This window comes from Carassius carassius, chromosome 37, assembly GCF_963082965.1.
Source record: "Carassius carassius chromosome 37, fCarCar2.1, whole genome shotgun sequence".
Lineage (NCBI taxonomy): Eukaryota > Metazoa > Chordata > Actinopteri > Cypriniformes > Cyprinidae > Carassius > Carassius carassius.
In genome coordinates, this window is record NC_081791.1 from 25,757,468 (window position 1) to 25,768,041 (window position 10,574).

The following is a 10,574-nucleotide window of genomic DNA, read 5'->3' on the forward strand; positions in this document are numbered from 1 at the left end:
TTTATCGATAATGTTTGATAATCAGACGATATTTCCCTGAGTGTGTTGCGCTCACAGCAGTGACAGAAATGAATCTTTTCCCTCTATTCTTAAATTTAATCAAATAAAGTAAATTAGAATAATAAGACATTTGGGGCTGTTGCCAAACAAATACAATCATTATCAACAAAATTCATGCAATGCAGAGGAAACACAGAAGCTGCGTCTGAAGTGCCATTTAGATGCATTTACACAATGCAGGACATGAATGTATTTAACCTGCAGTTACAAATGTATAAATAATGTTTTGGCATTTTAATCCTAAAACGTTGAATGCTGATATTTAAATATATATTATAAAATATATATATATGTGTGTGTATGTGTGTGTGTGTGTGTGTGTGTGTGTATGTGTGTGTGTGTGTGTGTGTGTGTGTGTGTGTGTGTGTGTGTGTGTGTGTGTGTGTGTGTGTGAAATTAAACCACCAGTAGGTGGAAGTGAGTCACTGTTAATAAGTGAGTCATTGCAATTGAAACATTAAAATGGTTGATTAATTCAGGAACGAAACATTGACATGTTTTTCATAGAGGCAAAACAGTGCTGTGGCTTTGTTTAGACTGTTTGTATTAGACTGAATCATGTAGTGAAAAAATCTGTCAAACTATTGCCTATAAATAATATGTTATAGGCTACATCACACACACACACACACACACACACACACACACACACACACACACACACACACACACACACATGTATATATATATATATATATATATATATATATATATATATATATGTGTGGGCATCTTAATATTTTTGTAGTCTCAAAATACACTGCTGATTGCCTGTATCAACAAGTATACAAAAATATATAAAGTATATAAAAATATTTAAATAAAAAATACATTTGACTTTTTTTCCCCAAAGGTATTTAAATACAAAATAGTATTTCAAATACACGTATTTCAAATACTGCCCATCCCTGCAGGAAATTAGCAGTCTAGTAAGTAGGTTGATACATTATTTTGAAAATGTAAAGATACAAATGTTTAAATACAAAATATATCAGATTTTTTTCAAAGGTATTTAAATACAAAATAGTATTTTGTATTTCAAATACATGTATTTGAAATACTGCCCATCCCTGTGTGTGTGTGTGTGTAAATGAGTAATTGTTAACTATGATGTTACTTTATTGCACCACCTTTATATATAAATGATAGCACAAAAGACCATTTTCACATTATTACAAAGAGTCAGTCTTGTATGGGTTTATTTTGGTGATAATGACTGACTCATATACGATGATTCACATTATCTCAGCGTTGTGTCATATTGGTCACATAGACCGTGAGGTTGAGATTAACAGAGATGTCATCTCTTTTTCTATAACATACCTTCAAAATTCACTGCGGACATGTTCACCAAGCGTAAATATTGACATAAAGATAACATTTCAATCCACTGCTGCTACCTTAATCGAATTAATCATTAATATGACTTAATTGACTGTATTCATCTGTTTACATAGGTAAAGCGAAGATATTAAAAGCACCTGGGTTATTCTTGCTGCATCCTGAGTGTGTCACACACAGCAGTGTCGAATGTTAATCAAAGGCAGCACATGTGACTCAGAGGCCTCCCGCTCACTTCCTTTTGTTCTGACATCACAAAGGCTTTGGGGGCAGCAGGAATCAGGAACGGCATTATTATGTCTGCGGTGATCAACCCCTGTAAAAGACCTTTTTAGATCCAGAGGGGAGAATGAAGTTGTGGTGTTAAAAAGATTTTATACACAACATTATTATCAGTCATATTTTAGAATCATTGATAGAGTTTCGGTTAAGAGTTTCGTTTTTCAGATTTTTAGTAAATTCACCTTTATTTGTGGAGCACTTTATACAGTGTAGATTGTTCCCAAGCGGCTTTACAGGAATAACAACCCGTTAATGATCATTTCAGTTCCTTCCTTACAGTTAGAGTTTTGTCTTTCATATAATATAGAATACATTGTTTTTAAATTAATTAAAATTTTTCTAGTTAGTTTTAGATACAGTATTTTAGTCCTTCAAGTTAAACTAAACAAAGAGGAGAAATTCTGCCTTGCCAACAATAGCTGAAATAATTGTATTTTATATTTTGTTATTATTTCATATTTTAATTTTATTTCAGTTAACATTTTTTTTGTCAATGTTATTTTAGTATCGTTGACATACTATTAGTTTTGATTAATATTTCTTTTAATTTGTATGTTTTTCTTTAATTTTAGTTCAAGTTTTAGTATTTTTGTCGTGTGTTTTTGCTATTTTTATTTTTATGTTTAAATGTTTATATTTGTATTAACTTTCATTTATTCGTTTTATAATTTATTTAGTTTAATCATTTTATAATTATATATATATATATATATATATATATAATTTCACTTTAATTTTTTATTTTTAATTAAATTTAAGTTTTTAAATTTCAAATTTTTTATTTGATTTAGTTGTATAGTTTATTTACATATTATTTTAGAACTTTATGTTTTATTTCAGTTATTGTTCATTTCAGGTAAAACTAATTTTTTTTAATGGTTTTAATTTGAGTCAACTATTACAATCTGATTCCTATCTCCTCTGAATGATCTGTTTTGCGGTTCAGCAGATCTGGATCATGGTTCTGTGATGCCGTTCAGAATCAATGACAATGTTTGTGCCGCTCAGATTAGTCTTTCTGAGGAGTTCATTCAAAAACACACCACCAGGATCCACCTGATCTACATGAGTTTACAACTTGATCTTGGCCATCCAGTCTAACTAGATAATGTTTGTCAGGTTTCCCTGTTAGTTTCATTTCCTAATAAGCTAGTTTTGCAGGGGTAATAAATGGCAGTGTCCCGAGCGTTAGCTGGGAGGGGGTTGTGTTGGTCCCCTGAGGATAATATCAAGCCAAATGGCTGCTCAGCCAATAATGATGGAGAAAAGTGGGGCAGAAAGCACCATCACAGCATTTGGAGAAATACAAACTACTCACTGATTAGGGTGACACATTAACAACTTTAGATAAAAAGAGTGACGTAAACAAGCGTTCATTTAAAATGCACCAGATTTATAAATTATAAATAGTAGTTAACTAAAACCATATCAGACTTTGTCTTTACTTCAAATAAATTTAACATTAACTAAAATAAAACATGACAAACTAAAATGTAAAAAAATATGAATATGTATAGAAATAAACTATAAAACTAATAAATAAAATATATGTATTTCTCAGCAACATTTCTTATTTTTATTTTGAATAATAATACAAATAATAACAAAGATAATAATAAAAAATCGGTAGAGAATATTATAATTATTATTATAATATTACAATTTATTGAAACATATTTTTAGAAAATATTTATTTATTGGGAATTATATATATATATATATATATATATATATATATATATATATATATATATATATATATACATAAAGAAAGTTCTATAAACACATAACAGCAGAGCTAAGTTAACAGAATTCTTTAAGAGTATGTATTGTGTGTGTGTGTGTGTGTGTGTGTGTGTTGAGCAGACAGCACACGTGTTTGCTGAAGCCTGGTTTTGTCTCGATGGGTCAGGAGCAGCTGACTTCATTGTTCTGCCTCCACTGCTCACTGTCAGGAGTCAGCTCTACACAAGTGTTTCTCCCATTAATGCAAAGATTGTCTAAAAAGATATGAATGATGTCTACAAGACTTTTCACATGTAAAATGGAGAATACGTTGAAGCAAGGATGAGAATGTCATAAACATTTCAACGTAGATTTTAAGCATTTAAAACATTGTCTAAACGATAAATAAATAGTAAAAAGTAAAATAAATGTGAAAAACTTTATGATATTATATTAATAAAATTATAAAAAAGTTCTAGCCCTAATTCTATTATTTTATAGCTATATAATTGTTAATGCAAAGTTGTTATCGTTTAAATAACAAATAAATATTTAAAGTATACTTAATATATGATATTATAAAATCAAATTAAATCCAGCTCTAATTACTATGGCTATTTAATACACAGTTGTTATCTTTATTGTTTTTGCGATGGTGCTATCATAATTGATTTTAATTGTTCACTTTAAACCATTATTTAAATGACAAATAAATAGTAAAAATTAAATAATATAATATAATATAATATAATATAATATAATATAATATAATATAATATAATATAATATAATATAATATAATATAATATAATATAATATAATATAATATAATATAATATAATATAATGTAATGTAATGTAATATAATATAATATAATATAGCTCTAATTATATATTTTTTATAATTAAATACTTTTATAGCTAAATTATTTTGTAATTTGTAATCTTTAATTATAATTTTTTTTTTTTGCGGTGGTGGTATCATGACTGATTTTAATTGTTTAAACCACTGTTTAAATGATAAATAAATTACATTAAATATTAACTACTTTCTGCTGTACTTGTTATTTATTTCTTTCTTTTGTGTGTTTGTTTTGATTTATAATAATGTCTTTGTTTTCCATTTATTTATTTAATAAATAAACACATTTAAAGATATATTTGATTTAATATTTAGGAAGTTTTTTTTTTAAATGGTCTATAATAAATTATTACATACTTAAAATAATTTATTGAACAATTTTAAATTTAATTTGTCTGTTGGTCAGTGTTTGGTTGGGTGTGGGGCTGAAGAAAAAGACTAGCAAACGTTAGATCATATTTACTAATAAATCTAATCTCTACAAATCAGCTTACGTAAAGCAAGCATTCTAGCTTTCATTTTTTATAACACCAAGGTTAACTATTTGTGTCTTCTGCATAAGTGGTTTTGAAGGTGGTGGGTTTTTACCAATAAACCGAAATGAATGGGTGTGCCGAACTCAGTCAGGTTAGAACTCTTTTGTCCTTCAAATGCTGCAGTGAGGGTGAAAATCTTGGAGCTTTTGAAATGGAAACATGCATCTTGTCATGATGTGAGCTTGACACAGACAGCTTTCAGCTTCACTCGCGCTTCACGCCTCATCTTGCTGACTGTGACTTTTCAACAAGTTTGTTTTCTAGTGAGGGTGGAATCAACTCCCCTACATACACCAGCTGATAGAATACGGGAAAACACCTTTGAAAATAACTTCCTGTTTGCTCAAAAGGAAGAATACAATTTCCCCAGTGATGGACTCTGAGAAATGAAAAATATGTAAAGTGAAAGGATCTGCCTGTACAAGAAAGTAATTAAACAGGATGTGGCGCTCACAGATCAGTGGTGCGTCTCAGACAAGAGCAAAAAAAAATGCAAATAATAATGATTAGGGGGCGCTAATGAGTACCACATGGAGTAGACCTGTTTTTCTGTGCTCTTCATTTCCCTTGATAATACCTTATTTATACCTTAGTTAAAGTTTGCTCATTACCATCCTTTACCAAAATCAAAGAAGGTGCAGGTGAACAAGGCGTCTGTCTGTCAGTTTGTCAGCTCCACAGACCCTGTTAATCTTGCTGACATTATGGAGACCATCAAACCAATAAACCAATGAAAATTTGTATTCTTTGGAATCTACGCTGTCTCAGATGTTGGCCAAGCTGTCTGAAGTTACTTCACGAGTTACAGAACTCAAAAAGACTTTTTGTGTTTTCATATAGACATAAACATAATTTTCCTACAAGAGTCTCACATTAAACATGGTGAACAGTATCGTATGAAATGCAATTGGATTTCCCAATCCACTTTTTCGTGTAGGGCCAGAGGTGTTGCAATATAGTTTCGTAATTAATTTCTGTTTAAACATAAATACACCCAAATGGTAGTTATGTTCTTGTCACTGGTTTGATTGCCTCCAAACACTTGACTTTTTAAAATCTCTATGCCCCTAATTACTTTTACTTTTTACCTAATTACTCTTCTCGTCAAATTGCTCTTCTTAAAGGGTTCACCCAAAAATGACAATTAGTCTGTGTTTTACTCCCCCCTGAGGCATCCTAGGTGTATATGACTTTCTGCATACAGACAAATCCAGTCAGAGTTATATTAAAAATTGTCGTTGATCTTTCAAGCTCTATCATTGCAGTCAGCGGGTGTTGCATTGCATCAGTCCAAAAGACATGAAATAAAAAGTGCCCTTACATAAAAAAGTGTCTTACATGGCTCCAGGGGGAGTGAACAAAAGCCTCCTGTAGCAACTCGATACGTTTTTGTAAGAAATATACCCATATTCAACACATAATAATCACTTTGATCTAGCTTGCACCAAAAGTTGTACACGACCTAAGATGTCAGCGTTGTACATGCGCCGGTGAGTCTCTTGAAATCCAACGTTTGTTAACAGGAGCAAAGGAAGCAAAGTTTCCTTACATTAGCAAAGGAAAACCAGTCTCCCCTTGGCTTATACAGAAATCCTCCGACATTTTTTTTTACAAATCCTTGTTTTGTACTTCTAATTAGTGACCGTTGTTTTGTTTTGATCTCTCTGCTGCATTTCCTCATTCGTCACTTCTGAGTGGCGCATGCACAAAGCTGACCTCGAATGTCATTCCCCCGGAGAAAGCTAGATTTAAGGGATTATTACATTTTGAATAATCGCTATATGGTTAGCGAATCACTACAGGAGGCCTTTGTTCCCGCATCTATGCCGTTAAAATAATGAGCCTTCCGAGATACTTATATCTTTTTCAAAATGTACCCTTCATACCCAAACCACTCTTTAAAACTCTTGAATCTATTATTATGCCTTTTACATGGAGTTTTTAAAAGTGCTCATATATACGAAAGTCATTTGCATAAACTTAAGCATTTAGGGGGTTTTGGTTTGCCTAACTTTCGTCAGTATTACTGGGCAGCGAATTGCAGAGTTTTAATGCATTGGCAGGATTCTTTTCCAGGCATTGTTCAAGCAGACACTCCCTTCTGGTAAGCGATAGAACACTGTGACGTTCATTCTTCTCTTTCTGCTTTGCTTTTTTTTAGCTCCCCTGCCTTATAAAGAGATTCCCAGAAATAATTTAATCTTTAATAACTTTATCTAAATGTGGTACCAAATTAGAAAGGTAATTAAGTTACCAAATATGTCTCCACTGTTATAATCATGCAAATAATAATGACCAAATAGTGTAAAAAATAATACAGATCTAATACAATAAAATAAAAACATGAAATGGTTGAAGAGGGTAGGTGGAAAGTTTTATTTAGCTTTGTTTCAGTTCCTTTTTAAGGAAAGCAAACAAAGCTATATGACGTATGTAATGTGGATGAAACTTGTAGCAGAGTATATGTGCTGCTTGGGGAGTTTAAGCCACATACATTCTCTTTCTCTCTCTCTCAATATATATATTAACGTTTTAAAGATAAATAATATCTAACATAACATATTTCTGGTTTGGTGTTGATGAAGGAGTCATAGAGCCTTACACATGGAGCTGTGAGATAATTAATAATAATAATAATAATAACAATAATAATAAAATAATAATAAAAAAAAACTTGGAAAACATCTCTAATGTAAAATCTTGGACGTGGAGCAAAACCAGTTGAGAACAACAGGAGTAGAGACACCTTGTGGTAGAGCGAGGAACTTTACCAAAGAGCTTTTATAATTCAAACCAAATTAAAATAATAATAAAAAAAATATATATGAAAAGGAATATTTCTTTATTTTATACATTTATATGATAGAACAATGAATTTCACCAACAAGTTTTTATATCAAATAAAATATCAAATAATCAAGTAATGAATAAGAGGAATATTTCTTTACATATATTTCTATTGTAGAGTTAATAGTGAGTTTAATCAATTAAATGCTTCTTTGACAAAGTAAATAAAATGTCCACAAATTTGACATAAACGAGTGTTTCCTGCTAGTTAAATGTGACATACATAAACAAAAATCTGGCTCTAAACCTCTCTTTTCTTGAATCAAAGTTTATATGGAAACTGTCACGATCGGTGTTACAGAGAACACAGGAGAGAGAACCAAGTGCAGGTATGTGACTTTATTAAAGGGCAAATCCAAAGGGTAAACAGTCCAGGCATGAGTCGAAAACAAAAACATCCATCCAAACACAAACCAAACAAGAAGGCAAGGCAAGGCAAGGCAAGGCAAGGGCAAGAACTGACGGACATGAAATAACATTAACATTAAACAAGGACTCCGTAACACAGACTCAGACAGACCGGGTATAAATACACAGAAGGATAAAGGGGAAACAGGAGACAGGTGGGGAACAATCAATTAACTAAACAAGGAGGAAGGTGACCAAATAAGGGAACAGTAAGTGATAAGGTGACAGACACCCTGAGAAAGGAGGACATCTAGTGGAAACCCAGGGACACAACCCAGACACTGTGACAGAACCCCCCCTCTACGGAGCGGCTCCCAGACGCTCCACGACAGACACAAAACAGACCAGGAGGGAGGCGGACAGGTGGAGGCTCAGGGGGAGGGACAGAAAAGAAAAACATGGGGAACAGGCACCAGAATGAAACACAACACAGAAAGAACAGGAGGGAGGAGGACCGGAGGAGGTTCAGGGGGAAAGACGGAGGGCCAGACTAACAGAAAGGGACAGGGACAGACATTAACACAAAAACAAAAGGAAAAAACAACATGAAGCCCCCCAGGGCGGAGCAGAAGACCACCATGTCCGTGTGGTCGGAGCGGAAGCCCCCCAGGGCGGAGCAGAAGACCACCACGTCCGTGTGGTCAGGGCAAACACCCCCCAGGGCGGAACGGAAGACCACCACGTCCGTGTGGTCAGAGCGGAAGCCCCCCAGGGCGGAGCAGAAGACCACCACGTCCATGTGGTCAGAGCGGAAGCCCCCCAGGGCGGAGCAGAAGACCACCACACCCTTGTGATCAAGGCCAGAGTCCTCCAGGGTGGAGCAGATGACCACCACGCCCCTGTGGTCGATGCCGGAGTCCAACAGGGCGGAGCAGCAGACCACCCAGTGACTTGACTCTGAAAGTTCAACGGTGACTGGCCCTGACTCTGGAAGGTCATCGGTGACTGGCCCTGACTCTGGAAGGTCATCAGTGACTGGCCCTGACTCTGGAAGGTCATCGGTGACTGGCCCTGACTCCGGAGGACCAGCGGTGACTGGCCCTGACTCCGGAGGACCAGCGGTGACTGGCCCTGACTCCGGAGGATCAGCGGTGACTAGCCCTGACTCCGGAGGATCAGCGGTGACTAGCCCTGACTCTGGAGAGGTCACTGGCACCTGACTCGACTCTGGAGAGTTCACTGGCCCCTGACTCGCCTCTGGAGGGTCAACTGGAACCTGACTCGACTCTGGACTGCCTGTGGAGACTTGAGACGCCTCGGCTTCGGGCACCGCCTCTGGAACGGACTCGGGCACTGCCTCGGTCACGGCATCTGGAACGGACTCGGGCACTGCCTCGGTCACGGCATCGGGAGCAGTCTCGGGCACCGCATCAGGAGCGGCCTCGGACACCGCATCGGGAACGGCCTCCACCTCGGCATCGGACACCGCATCGGGAACGGCCTCCACCTCGGCATCGGGCACCGCCTCGGCCTCCGGAACGGCATCGGGCACCGCCTCGGCCTCCGGAACGGCATCGGGCACCGCCTCGGCCTCCGGAACGGCATCGGGCACCGCCTCGGCCTCCGGAACGGCATCGGGCACCGCCTCGGCCTCCGGAACGGCATCGGGCACCGCCTCGGCATCGGGCACCGCCTCGGTCTCCGGAACAGCATCGGGCACCGCCTCGGCATCGGGCACCGCCTCGGCCTCCGGAACAGCATCGGGCACCGCCTCGGCATCGGGCACCGCCTCGGCCTCCGGAACGGCATCGGGCACCGCCTCGGCATCGGGCACCGCCTCGGTCTCCGGAACAGCATCGGGCACCGCCTCGGCATCGGGCACCGCCTCGGCCTCCAGAACGGCATCGGGCACCGCCTCGGCCTCCGGAACGGCATCGGGCACCGCCTCGGCCTCCGGAACGGCATCGGGCACCGCCTCGGCCTCCGGAACGGCATCGGGCACCGCCTCGGCCTCCGGAACGGCATCGGGCACCGCCTCGGTCTCCGGAACGGCATCGGGCACCGCCTCGGCATCGGGCACCGCCTCGGCCTCCGGAACGGCATCGGGCACCGCCTCGGCCTCCGGAACGGCATCGGGCACCGCCTCGGCCTCCGGAACAGCATCGTGCACCGCCTCGGCATCGGGCACCGCCTCGGCCTCCGGAACAGCCTCGGCCTCCGGAACAGCCTCGGCCTCCGGAACAGCCTCGGCCTCCGGAACAGCATCGGGCACCGGAACAGCATCGGGCACCGCCTCGGCCTCCGGAACAGCATCGGGCACCGCCTCGGCATCGGGCACCGCCTCGGCCTCCGGAACAGCATCGGGCACCGCCTCGGTCTCCGGAACAGCATCGGGCACCGCCTCGGGAACGTCCTCTGGGCTTTGAGGAATGGTAGACGCCTGTCTCCTCCTCCTCCGCCCTCTATGTTGGCGAGTCGGTGACACCTTGTCTGGAGACTCAGGCGTTGAGTCGGCCATCTTGTGCTGTGGCTCCAAGCTGGCGGCCATCTTGTGCTGTGGCGCTGGGCTGGCGG